The sequence below is a fragment of the Pseudophryne corroboree genome, chromosome 6 (assembly GCF_028390025.1).
Source record: "Pseudophryne corroboree isolate aPseCor3 chromosome 6, aPseCor3.hap2, whole genome shotgun sequence".
Classification (NCBI taxonomy): Eukaryota; Metazoa; Chordata; class Amphibia; order Anura; family Myobatrachidae; genus Pseudophryne; species Pseudophryne corroboree.
Genome location: NC_086449.1, coordinates 217,559,509 through 217,572,242, shown reverse-complemented (window position 1 = coordinate 217,572,242; position 12,734 = coordinate 217,559,509). Strand labels below are relative to the sequence as shown.

The following is a 12,734-nucleotide window of genomic DNA, read 5'->3' as shown; positions in this document are numbered from 1 at the left end:
TTTCCAGCGACCACTCCAGCTTACTCTCTCTGGATGAATAAAATGCCCTGATGTGTTTCACATGGATGTAGGGGTGCATTGATGGTGACATTCTCTGCTAAAGGAGGTAACACCTCAAGATGACTAAACGGAGAAACGTTTTAGCTAATTTTGGTACCTGATGATTGGTGAAAGCCATGGGTCCCAAACTGAATGCCTCAGGCCACTTGCAGTGGGTCCATGGGTTGGTGGTCCAGGAACAAATCAAAGTATTTTTGGTCCATGTGACAGGTAAAACCACACCTGGTGGCTGAAAATCTTAAAATATATGAGCAAACAGAATTGAAACCCTGTACACCACCACATAACTGAATGGGAAGCAGTTATCTTCCTGATGGACAGGATCCTGGCGATCGATATACCAAAGCCTGGATCCCGACGGGGGACTCAATCCCGGCATCTAGATACTGATGCTGTACGGTATACCGGCATCACCATACCAACAGTCAGCATCTCGATCGCCATGACAGCGGGACCCGCTGGCGTCCTGCTGGGGGGGGGGGGTAGGTGGAGGTTAGGTTTAGGCAGGAGAAGGGGGGTTAGGGTTAGGATGCAGGGCCAGGAAGGTTAGGGTTAGGGACAGGGTAGGGAGGGTTAGGTTTAGGCACATAGAATGGGAGGTTAGGGTTCGGCATCAAGCGGGGAGGGTTAGGTTTAGGCAATGGGGAAAGGAGGGTGTCGAAGCAAAAAAAAATATTACATAGAGAGAACATACAGACTTCACACATATCAGTCGCTATGCTTGCAAATACGCGCAGAGAGCACAGCAATATATGGTAACATATACGTATTTACACAGACATGCCACAGAGATAGATTCGACAGTTATTTTATACAGCACATAATTGTAACATATCAAGCGCCAGACATCATAATGTTTTAAATGTATTTAATGGAGTAACGTCATGTATGTGTATTATTGGAACGAAGCAAGATGGACATGTCGTATTTGGTATTAAAGCAACCAGATTAATGTGTATATCAATTTAATGCCTGTTATTAAGTCAATCAAGGCTGAACCTTGTTTGCATATGAATTGACCAGTGACTCATCATGAATGAGAAAGTTCCCTCCCCTAGACTAGTCTGTGCACTCCTCCAAACTACATAGTATATAGCTGATTGCAGACACAAGAGAGCTCTCTGTTCTCTTTCCCCTGGGTCCTGAGCGAGATGGAGTGTTGGTAATATTTTGCTTCTGTTAGCTGGAGTTGAGACACAGCTAAAGATGGAGGAACTGGAGCATAGAAAGCATTGAGCAAAATATGGTAATTGTATTGCTGGCCATGTATGTATTTGATTTAGTTTGTATTAACTGCTTACTGTATAAATTGTAACCATGTAACTATATATATATATACTGTACATTGTGATATATTGAATACATATCCTTTTAATAACAAATATATACATAGATGAGCTTTGGAACTCAATGTGTGCGTGTATTGTTTTCTCTTAAGGGATGTAGTGTTTTGCGACGAACAGCGCACTTTTATTATATATGGTAATAAGATGCACCTGGCGTCCGCAGAATATATTAGATTTAGCATTTTAAATATTTGTTAGAAAGCAATTTGGCATTTACAAGGGTTAGGGTTAGGCACCACCCAGGAGGCTTAGGGGTAGGCACAACCCGGGAGGGTTAGGTGTAGAGCCCAAAAGGGAGGGTTAGGGTAGTGGGCAGGGGAGGGTTAGGAGACTTTAGAGGGGGCTGTCAGGATTCTGATGGACGGGATGCCGCTGTCGGGATTCTGACTACAGGCATCCCGTCCATCAGTAAATCATACTGAACCCAACCGAACATAGGGATGACATGTAAGCACAATTTACTTAATTTAATAATTTTTGTACAATTTCTCAATAGGATACTTTTGCCTAGAATTCCCAAAAGTTTGGGAACTACTGAGCTAAAGCATAGAGGTGAAGTAAATGAGCAATTATTTCAGAATAACATATGTGCAAAACAGTTCAGCCAGACCACAAAAAAGATGGCATAGTACTTGGCTGCATGAGTAAAGTGATAAGAAATAGCCATTGAGTAGTCTTGATTAGTGTATTGTGAATCCAGGCCCAGACACTGCACCCATTCATGATACTTGCCTTCTCATTGGTGTCGCAGATATCAGTGGGAATATAGGGGGTAATTCAGAGATGATCGTAGACGTGCTAAATTTAGAACATATACGATCAGTTACTCTGACATGCGTGGGAACACCCAGCAAAGGGTTAGTCCGCCCCGCATGTCAGTCCCTGGCCCCCCCCACCGCATAGGTACAAAAGCATCACACGGCGGCGACGCTTTTGTAGCTGACGAGTAGCTCCCTGCCAGCGCAGCTCCTGCGCTCTGGCAGGGAGCTTGCTATCTGCCGTATCCCGGGTCACAGTGGCTGCATTTGACATCACACAGCCACCGCGGCCCGCTCACCCAACGGTGCAGACACGCCTCCATTGTCCAGACCGCGTCCCGCCAATACCGTTGGCATTCCCGCTCTGCGACCGCCTCTGCCTGTCAATCAGGCAGAGGCGATCGCAGCCCAGAGATGCTCATAGCATCTCAATGGGCTCCCGGGGTGCGCACGTGCAGTGCAGCCATGCGCACGCGCACTCCTCAAAAATATTCAGACTGTGATCGCTGTCGCTGCAGCGATCCAGTGTGAATTAGCCCCATAGCGCAGATGCCATGTTTTTTTAGATCTGCTCATGTGCTCTACAGAAATCACTGAAATAATGGCCACTGCTCCTTTTTCTTAGAGATTGATGCATGAACAGTAGACTCTGACACAGTTCAAGAGCCTGCTGGTTGACACAAACTGGCAAGAGATGGGGGGCCCACATGGAGACTGCACATGGGCCCCCCTTTCTTGTACCAGCCATGACCTAGCTATCAACAGTATATTAATGCAGAGGTTCTCAAACGCGGCCCTCAAAGCACCCCAACGGTCCAGGTTTTAAGTATATCCTTGCTTGGCCACAGGTGACTTAATTAGTACCTCAGTCATTTTGATTTAATCATCTCTGCTGAGCCATGGATATGCTTAAAACCTGGACCGTTGGGGTGCCCTGAGGACCGCTTTTGAAACCTCAGTATTAATGAATAAGAGAAAAACCGGGCATTATACAAAAATAACTCCAAGATTTATTACAGGTTTCAAAGAGGTCCAACATAGTTCTTTTCCTTAATAAGTTCATCGCCAATAAAAGAGACACTGTGGGAAGCTGGTAGGGCCAAAAACTTAGGAGTAATGTTGGAATATATTACTACTGTTTAATGAAAGAGGATTACATAATGGAAACAAATCTCCCAAAGTTATTATTGTAAAACAGCATTAAAGGAATTTAAGCATGCGGGTCAATCCAGGGAATAAGCCATTAATAAGTAAAATGGGGAAATTATACGGGCCAATCAGGTTCATCCACATTCTATGTTTCTATGTAATAATTTTGTACCATTGCATTGTTCTTAGACACAGAAGGAGAGCAATTTTCTAAAATGTATTACTTCCTTTATTTCCATTATGATATTGAGCCACATGCAACAGAACTGGATGAAAAATGCCATAGAACGGCATAGAATTGTTGTGTCAGCACCGTCTGTAGGATGTCTGGCTAAATCCAGATCTAAGTTATATCACTGCAAGGTCTTTGTTAATCAGGCCACTGTAGTTTTAGGATTTAAGTTCACTCACTTTCTGCTATGTAATCTTTCAGTGCATGTTGTGTGAGAGAATTGAATTTGTTCCCACTCTACTCGCTGCCAAAGTATAATTGAAAATGAGTTTTAGATGTAGCCTGAAGGCACGGTTTGCTGGTGGCTGTAGGACCCCTGGTTACTGAGACCAAGATGGATTTTTCTAAAAGAAACCCAAATTAAGTAAAATATATATTTTTTCACTGGACACTCCATATGAAAATTTTAAATATCTATTTAAAATATAAAATAGTTGACAAAAAGTTAGTTATTGGGGGCATATTAATCAATCATCAGACCTGATCATTGTAATTTCTTATCGCAGTAATTTGAGGCAATAAGAAATTGATAATGTCGATATTATCTTAAACCATAAAGCTATACCTTTAAACACACTTTTACCATGGAGCCGCTGCGGCCGCTAGACTTAATACGCACGCTACGTACTTCATACGCTATTTGCGTAAAGAGTCCCGTACCTTGTACGGACTTAGCGTACAAACGCCGCGCTGGGGGTACAAAGTACACACAGCGCGCACACTCTGGATATACTTTAAACCTTATTCGTAATGCAATGCAATGGTATTATTACACTCTAAACCTTATGCAGCAAAGCACTGCAATGATGTTACACCTTAAACCTTATGCAGCGCTGACGGTACAAAGTACCCGCAGTGCGTAGTCGTACACACCTTATCAATACACTCTTAAACCTTATACAGTTTGGTAATGTAATATGCTTTAAACCCTAGCAGGGAAAATAGGACACAACACCGATTTGTAGTTTAAACACTTGGCTCCGACACCTCAGCGTATATATCTGAAAGGGGATAACAATACAATTTATACACTACAATACAACAGAGTAAAATGGCTACAGTCAATGTACATACGTGAGAATATTCGCTTGCGCAACCTGGTCCAGTCCTCCGCTAATCAGGTAGATAGCGTTAAGAGTCTTCTGACCTGCCAGGCAGCAACAGGCTTTTTATACATTACTTCCAAAAGCAATACAATGGATACTGTAATCCCTTTGTCCATTGGACACAGAGATGCATCTTTACATTACAGGAGAGGTCATAGGTTGATTTGAAAAGGTGGGTGATGTCTTTCTCAACTGCTCTTGTGGGTGGTCTCCTCTGGATTCCTGCCGCATACATAATATACAGTAAATACAGTTTATATCTATATTCTACTTCTGTACATAACTATACGCAGGAACATGCGATCTTCCTCTAACCAACACCGGAATGTTACCCTTAAAATACCCTACAGCTGGATACTAGACATCACCTTATAACCTTAGTCTGTCCCTTCGTATCATGCAAAGGTGAATCCCTTAGTACTGGAATCATTTAAACTGTTGATACTTGCTGATGTGGTGCAGGGGGGCTATGTGTACAATGTGCACTATTTGGATTAAATATGTAATGTGTTGATAACCCTCTATGCGCTCACAAACTCCACCGTAAATACCCATACCACGCGCAGGACCGCGGGAGCGACCATACGCAAATTGCGGATATGTGCACGCACAGTGGAACAAGTGCACGCGCAGCGGGCATGTGTGTGTTGTTAGTACGTGGTGTATGTACTGGAATATTTTTCGACTTTGACAGTCCACCCTTTGGCATTTAACAATAACTGCCACTATCTTAACATTAAACAGAAAAATATACAATACAATATCTACAGATGATTGGATGGTAGGAGGAGAGGTGTAGGCGGGAAATGTATGAGCTAGTGGGATAGTAAAAGCATGTCTGAGGGGCATGTATCATCGTGCCCTATATGTTCTAGATAAGCTTCGAGGTATTGCGAAGTATACATTAAATCCTTCTTATCCCGTATTAAGGGTCTGTAAGTGGGCCAACAAACACTACCGAGCTCTTTTCGGCTTCTTGTTCCAACAAATGGAGTGCACATTTAGTTGATGATACATGGAGGGGGAACATATGTGAGTGCTAGTATATGTGGATATCACCTGTCGACTATGTGTGTCACTAACTGAAGGTTGTAGAGATGAAGATAAGACACATATCTAAAATACATTCACATAACATTTTCGTAATCATTCTTGGGTGTAGTCGATGTCTTTTCCGGAACGGTGTATCTGGGCCAAGGGGGAGACAAAGGAAAAACGGGTGAAAGAAACGGGCCATGGAATTCATTTGCAATCCTTATCATAACATTGTCTCTATGGATGGGTCGTAAATTAAATCTGCTGCTGTAACAATGTCCCCGCTCCTTAAACTCATCAATTATGTGCTGTGCTTGCGCCGCGTTAAAATTCGAACACACCTAAATATCAAGCCAATAATTATGACGACTCCCAGGATACAAAGGAGAAACTTTCCTACACTCATAATAACATTTTGAGCCCATTCTCCTAATCCTGAGAACCAATTTCGTGGGTTCAACCATGAGACCCAGCCGGTCAGTTCATTACTCACAGCAGTCAGGGTAAGGTTGTGTCTCCTTCGGAACTCCCACTTCAACTGCAAGATATCGTCCATCTTTTGATCGATGATCTCGGTTGGGTCATCAGTGCTGTTTGTAATATACGTGCAGCACTTCACACCATATTGAGTTGCCAAAGTGACACAGTACCCACCCGTCACAGCTGTGATATAATTAAGGACCATCCTGTGCTGGATCAGTTCCGTTTTGTAAGCTTGCAACTCCCTACCCGTATACCTGAAGGTGTCGTCATACATCTCAGTGATATTATCTATCAAGTTCGCTAGCGCATGGATATACCTATAATTTATAATTCCTCTGGCAGTACGGGTGATGTCTAACGCAAGTAGGAATTGAATCCCGGTGGATTCATGGATCAAATCAGAGGCTATGTGCTCTGTGCTATCTATGAGGTTAGTCTTGACGATGTGTTCATAGTGAGTATGAGTATAAGGAGCCTGAGCACTGCGGTGAACGTCTTTAATCTTATCATGGGTTATGGTCATGACCTCTGGCAACACTCTTCCAACATAACACAATCCCTCTGAGTTTGGGGCAAGCCACTTATACGCCTTCCTCCCACATATGAAATAGGCATCATCAGGGAGAACATATGGGACAGAATATGACATTACCATATTGCAAACTTTCCAAGTGAAAAACCCAATCCCTAGTTCTCTCATCTGTTCAGTACAAGTATCAGGCTGGATGATATGCGCACAGTACCCTGGTAATACTTCTCCAACCCGCTTGGTCTTGCTTCCTTGAGTATACCTATTCCGAAAATACTTTCCACTGTTGGCTATTTGGCGTATAAGTTCAGAGTCTACGGGTATCCTATCAGCTCTGTGCGAAAATGCCATGGTTTGATTATTCCATGTCACCTCCCAATTTCCTGGTTTTCGGGAATTGGAAATGTTGAAACACACTAAGGATCTATCTACATGATACTGGTGGAGCTTCAAACTAGGGGGCCTAGAAATATTAAATTTCTTGTCCACCGGTCTCCCACCCCGTAATTCGAGTACCTCATCTATTGCTAAAGGGTACGTTACTAATCCTGACTTGCTCTGACCTTGAGGTACTTGTGAACACACCCAGCATTCTCTCTGGTTTAAGAACTTACCCACTAGTGAGTGGTAGTCACTCAATGGATGACGGTCCATGTTGATATTAAGGCTGGACTGACATCTCTGGATGCACCCATCCTCAACTATGTTCTCACAATTTTTACAAATGCAATTTTCCTCAGCCAATAACCCTTCACAGTGCCTCCTAGTTCCCTGACTACCTGATTGTTTTCTGATACTCGCCTTTGCTCGAGTGATGTGTTGCTCTTGGAATTCTACAAATCCTTCCTCGCCATCAGAACCCATTCCAGATCCTTTCTCGACCTCTCTGGTACTCTCACCGAAACAGACTGTTCTGGTCAACAACAGGGTTAACAGGAAAACCCGGAACGCAGTCTCTTGGGGTAAGTCCATCTTGTTAAGGGAAGAGAAAGGAAACAAGAAGGGGGAGGAAAAGGGAAGGAGAGAAGGAGGGTAGTGGGAGATGGAGAAAATAATAAAAAAAGAAAAACTGGTGCGACAACCGCTTCTTGGTCTTGTTGTTCTCCGCGCTCATGTGCCGTGACAACAGTCCTGTCTCTCTACCTTCCCGGAACAGACACTCCAGTGATACAATGTTTTCTACACTCTGCTCTTTGTCACGGGTTCTCTCTGGGTCAGCGACCTTCTTACAGTGGGACGAGTGGACCCAAGTCTCTCTTTCGGCAACCTTTAATGCTGTCGTGCTGGTTAGTAAGACTTGGTACAGTCCTTCCCACCTGTCAATGAGGCAACCTGAGCGTAGAAAATTTCGAATCATTACATAATCCCCAGGTTCAATGTCATGACAATTACTGTTCGGTAGGTCAGGAATCACCAGCTTTAGATTTTTGTTTTGATTCCTCAGCTGCTGGCTCATCTTAACCAAATATTTTACAGTCACTTCGTTATTGCATTTCAAATCATCCTGGGGGTCTATCATTACATGGGGTTGTCGACCAAAAAGAATCTCAAAAGGTGATAGGTTAAGTGGGGACCTGGGAGTGGTTCTGATGCTGTACAATACTAGTGGCAAAGCTTCTGGCCCCAACAATCCAGTTTCAGCCATCACTTTGCTCAACTTGTTCTTAATAGTGCTGTTTACTCTCTCCACCTTCGCACTCGCCTGTGGGTGGTACGGAGTGTGCAGCTTGCTATTAATTCCCATCAGTTGGCACATAACCTGAAAGACTTCACCTGTAAAATGGGTACCCCTATCGCTTTCAATTATTCTAGGGATCCAATATCTGCACACAAATTCCTGCGCAATTTTCTTTGCAGTGAATGTAGCAGTATTTGTGGCAGCAGGGAACGCTTCTACCCAATTGGAAAACACATCAATACAGACTAACACATATTTTAAATTCCTGCAGGGTGGTAACTGTATGAAATCAATCTGTATTACCTGAAAAGGGCCGTCTGTCGGCGGGATATGGGATGGTTCTGTTGGTATTGACTTTCCAATATTCTTCCTCAAGCAAATAAGACATGTCATTGCTCTCTTACCCGCATGAGAAGAGAATCCTGGCGCACACCAGTAGGCTTAGCAAAAAGAAAATAAATCTGCACAGGATATAACAATTTCAATTTAGTAAATTTAGTGCTATGATATATTAAACCAACATGAAGGCCTACTGGTAATAATAAATTCAGCAAGTTGGTGGTGCTCCAGGAAGATAGTTATGACAACTATGAAGAAAAAAGGTATGGACCTTTGGAGAGAGCAAAGGACCAAAAAAAGGAAACTATAGGCCTTTTCCTGGGCACACTTGAAAAAATTGAAATGATGAAATTATTAAAAATTAACTTTTATTGATATATACTTAAGAAAAAGCGAGAGCTGGCATAAGTGTTTTGAAAAAGCATAAGTGTTTGCCAGCACCAATGTGCCTGTTATGGGCAAAGTTGTATTATAGGTAAGCGAAAATAAATGATCCCTCATCCACAAGGAAATTTATGCATATCCTCCATACATAGGAGTTTGGATGAATGAGTTCACTACGTCGATTCCGATATAATCTGACAAATACTATAGACCTGTAATCAGATTGATATAATGAGTCCTAGATAGCTTTGGCTGTTGGAGAGTAAAATACCTATGGTACCTAGTATTCCCTGGTGGTTCCCCATCCAGGTACTGACCAGGCCCTGCAGTGCTTGGCTTCCAAGATCAGACGAGTTTGGGCATACTCAGTGCGGTCTGACCGTAGGTAAGTATGTCTCCTAGGCGCACCGTTTTCCGAATATGTTGGGACCCAAGATCAATCACAAATTGTATGGATATTAAGTTATATGATCAGAAATAAATGATGACAATGGTGAAGTTTTTTTGCTGGGAAATCTGATCAGTGGTAATTCTGACTTCAAACAGTGATGCTAACTGTGCAGTCCTGAGAGAAATACTATCAAACAGAAAATATGCTCCCAATTAGCCTAGGCAGCGAGAGGGCTTGATGGTGCCCACAGTGGTGGAATAATAAAGACTCGGGTAGGAGGGTTTAAAATTACCCTTTCTGAAAAAATCAGGACAGAAAAATATATCTGTATGTTGTGTCTATAGTAAGATTAATGTCAGAAATATTTAATTAAGGCATGTATAGAAATTGCAAAATACAAATGTCCCTTTGTGAGAGGAGTAATCCATCTCCACCCTTACCCAGTAGTTATGCACCAAAAGGAAAGAGATTTGAGCATAATGATCATGAAAATATAAACATATAAATATATAAATAAATATGAGTAGCTATATATCTCTCTCTCACTAGGTGTAGCTTAACCAGCTTTCCACTGTTAAGTGGGGAAGTGCATATTGGGCCCTATGGGAAGAAAAGGGGGAGCCGCTGGTTTGTGCAATATGAGCCCATTTCCGGCTAAAAGCCGAGGGCTGTCTTACCCTGACCTCTTCTGGAGACCCTCAGATCAGCGGGAATCGAGTAGCGAGGCGCCGGCGGCCGCGGTCCATACAACCGGAAGTTCGGGCTCCGGGACCGGAAGTGACGTACGTTTCGCTCCGAGAGCTTGATCACACGATCGCCTGCTCTCGGAGTGCCCCACAGCCAGTATTTATGAGCGCAGCCTGTTAGGGAGGTATGAGGTGCACCTGTTTGTAATAATCTATATTAAATCACCTGCATGTAGGGAAGTAGATTACGGAGGACTAGAACGGTGTATCAGAGATGTCATTGAGGTATAATAAGAGTCAGCTTAATCTGATGTTAGTCTAATTGAAGTTTGGGGAACAAACAAGAGATCATATAGCCTATATTGGAGACCAATGTGGATGTTATAATGAAATTTGGAGAGAGTGTAGTCAAATAAAGCAATAAACCAATGAATGTAAAGAAAAGAAAAGAAAAGAAGTGTAACAAGATGTAAGTGAGTAAAAATAAATATAAATAAATATAGAGAACTGAAAAGATAAGACTGAAAAAATATACTGAAAAAATAGTAGTATAAAGTAATGGGACTAAAAATATAAAGGATAAAAATATGATGAAAATTAGTTGATGAGAAAATTATTGTTAATAATAATAGTCAACAATAATAATGATAATAATGATAATACTAATAGTCATACTAATAATGATATTAATGATGATGAGTGGCTGGATCTAAGTAATAAAGAAAAAAAGGAAGAAGAGAAGGACATCATGCTACTAGTGTGATTGTAAGTGCTGGGAGGTGGTCGGAACACTGTGAGTTTAAAAATAATGAGAAAAAAATAAAAAAATGAAAAAAATGAAAAAAAAAATGAAAATATCACATTAAGAAGTCTATGAATATTTTGGTCAAAGACCAGCTGTTTATAAATAAAAAGAGTTGTTGGTGTGATGTGTATGGGAGGAAGAAAGGAGGTGGGGGAGATGTGAAAAAATTGGGAAGATGTGGGGGGAGGGGGGGGGGGGGGAAAGGGAAAGGTTTTGTTGGGGGGAAGAGGGGAGGGGAATGGGACTGGGTATGAAGTGTGGGAAAGGTGGCACTGTTGGTTGGGGTATGGAAGTTAATTTGAGATATTAAGTGAATGGAGTGATTGATGAGGTGAGGGGAGGGGAAAAAAAAGGGGGGGAGAAGGGGGAGGGGAGAAGGGGAGAAGACTGGGATGTCTGGAGGGGGTGAGTGGGTTGGGGGATGGGAGGAGGGATTTGCTGTGGTGCGGGGGCTGGGGGAGGGGGGGAATGGGGGGGTTTTGGGGGGAAGGGGTGTTGTGGGTGGGGTTAGTGAAAAGAGGGGAGGGGGGGTTGGTTTGTTTTGGTCGGCGGGTTTGAAGATGGGTGAATATGAGGGCGTTGACTGGTGTAGGTGCCCTTGCATAAATCTGGGTGAAAACGTGAGTGAACTGGTGTGGCAAGTTGAAAAAGCTGAGAGGGGGAATGGTAATTGGATGTGGGTGGGGTGCTGTTGGATTGGAGAAAAACTGGGAGTTCCCCAAACTTCAATTAGACTAACATCAGATTAAGCTGACTCTTATTATACCTCAATGACATCTCTGATACACCGTTCTAGTCCTCCGTAATCTACTTCCCTACATGCAGGTGATTTAATATAGATTATTACAAACAGGTGCACCTCATACCTCCCTAACAGGCTGCGCTCATAAATAGTGGCTGTGGGGCACTCCGAGAGCAGGCGATCGTGTGATCAAGCTCTCGGAGCGAAACATACGTCACTTCCGGTCCCGGAGCCCGAACTTCCGGTTGTACGGACCGCGGCCGCCGGCGCCTCGCTACTCGATTCCCGCTGATCTGAGGGTCTCCAGAAGAGGTCAGGGTAAGACAGCCCTCGGCTTTTAGCCGGAAACGGGCTCACCTTGCACAAACCAGCGGCTCCCCCTTTTCTTCCCATAGGGCCCAATATGCACTTCCCCACTTAACAGTGGAAAGCTGGTTAAGCTACACCTAGTGAGAGAGATATATATAGCTACTCATATTTATTTATATATTTATATGTTTATATTTTCATGATTATTATGCTCAAATCTCTTTCTTTTTGGTGCATAACTACTGGGTAAGGGTGGAGATGGATTACTCCTCTCACAAAGGGACATTTGTATTTTGCAATTTCTATACATGCCTTAATTAAATATTTCTGACATTAATCTTACTATAGACACAACATACAGATATATTTTTCTGTCCTGATTTTTTCAGAAAGGGTAATTTTAAACCCTCCTACCTGAGTCTTTATTATTCCACCACTGTGGGCACCATCAAGCCCTCTCGCTGCCTAGGCTAATTGGGAGCATATTTTCTGTTTGATAGTATTTCTCTCAGGACTGCACAGTTAGCATCACTGTTTGAAGTCAGAAATACCACTGATCAGATTTCCCAGCAAAAAAACTCATAAGTTTATTGCACCATTGTCATCATTTATCTCTGATCATATAACTTAATATCCATACAATTTGTGATTGATCTTGGGTCCCAACATATTCGGAAAACGGTGCGCCTAGGAGACATACTT

The 12,734-nt window shown here is 42.7% G+C and overlaps 1 pseudogene; it reads right to left on the bottom strand.

Annotated features, from left to right (window-relative positions):
* Nucleotides 1–9,367: 9,367 nt before the first annotated feature.
* On the bottom strand, nt 9,368–9,486 carry LOC134937097 (5S ribosomal RNA; annotated as a pseudogene).
* Between the last annotated feature and the right edge of the window lie 3,248 nt (nt 9,487–12,734).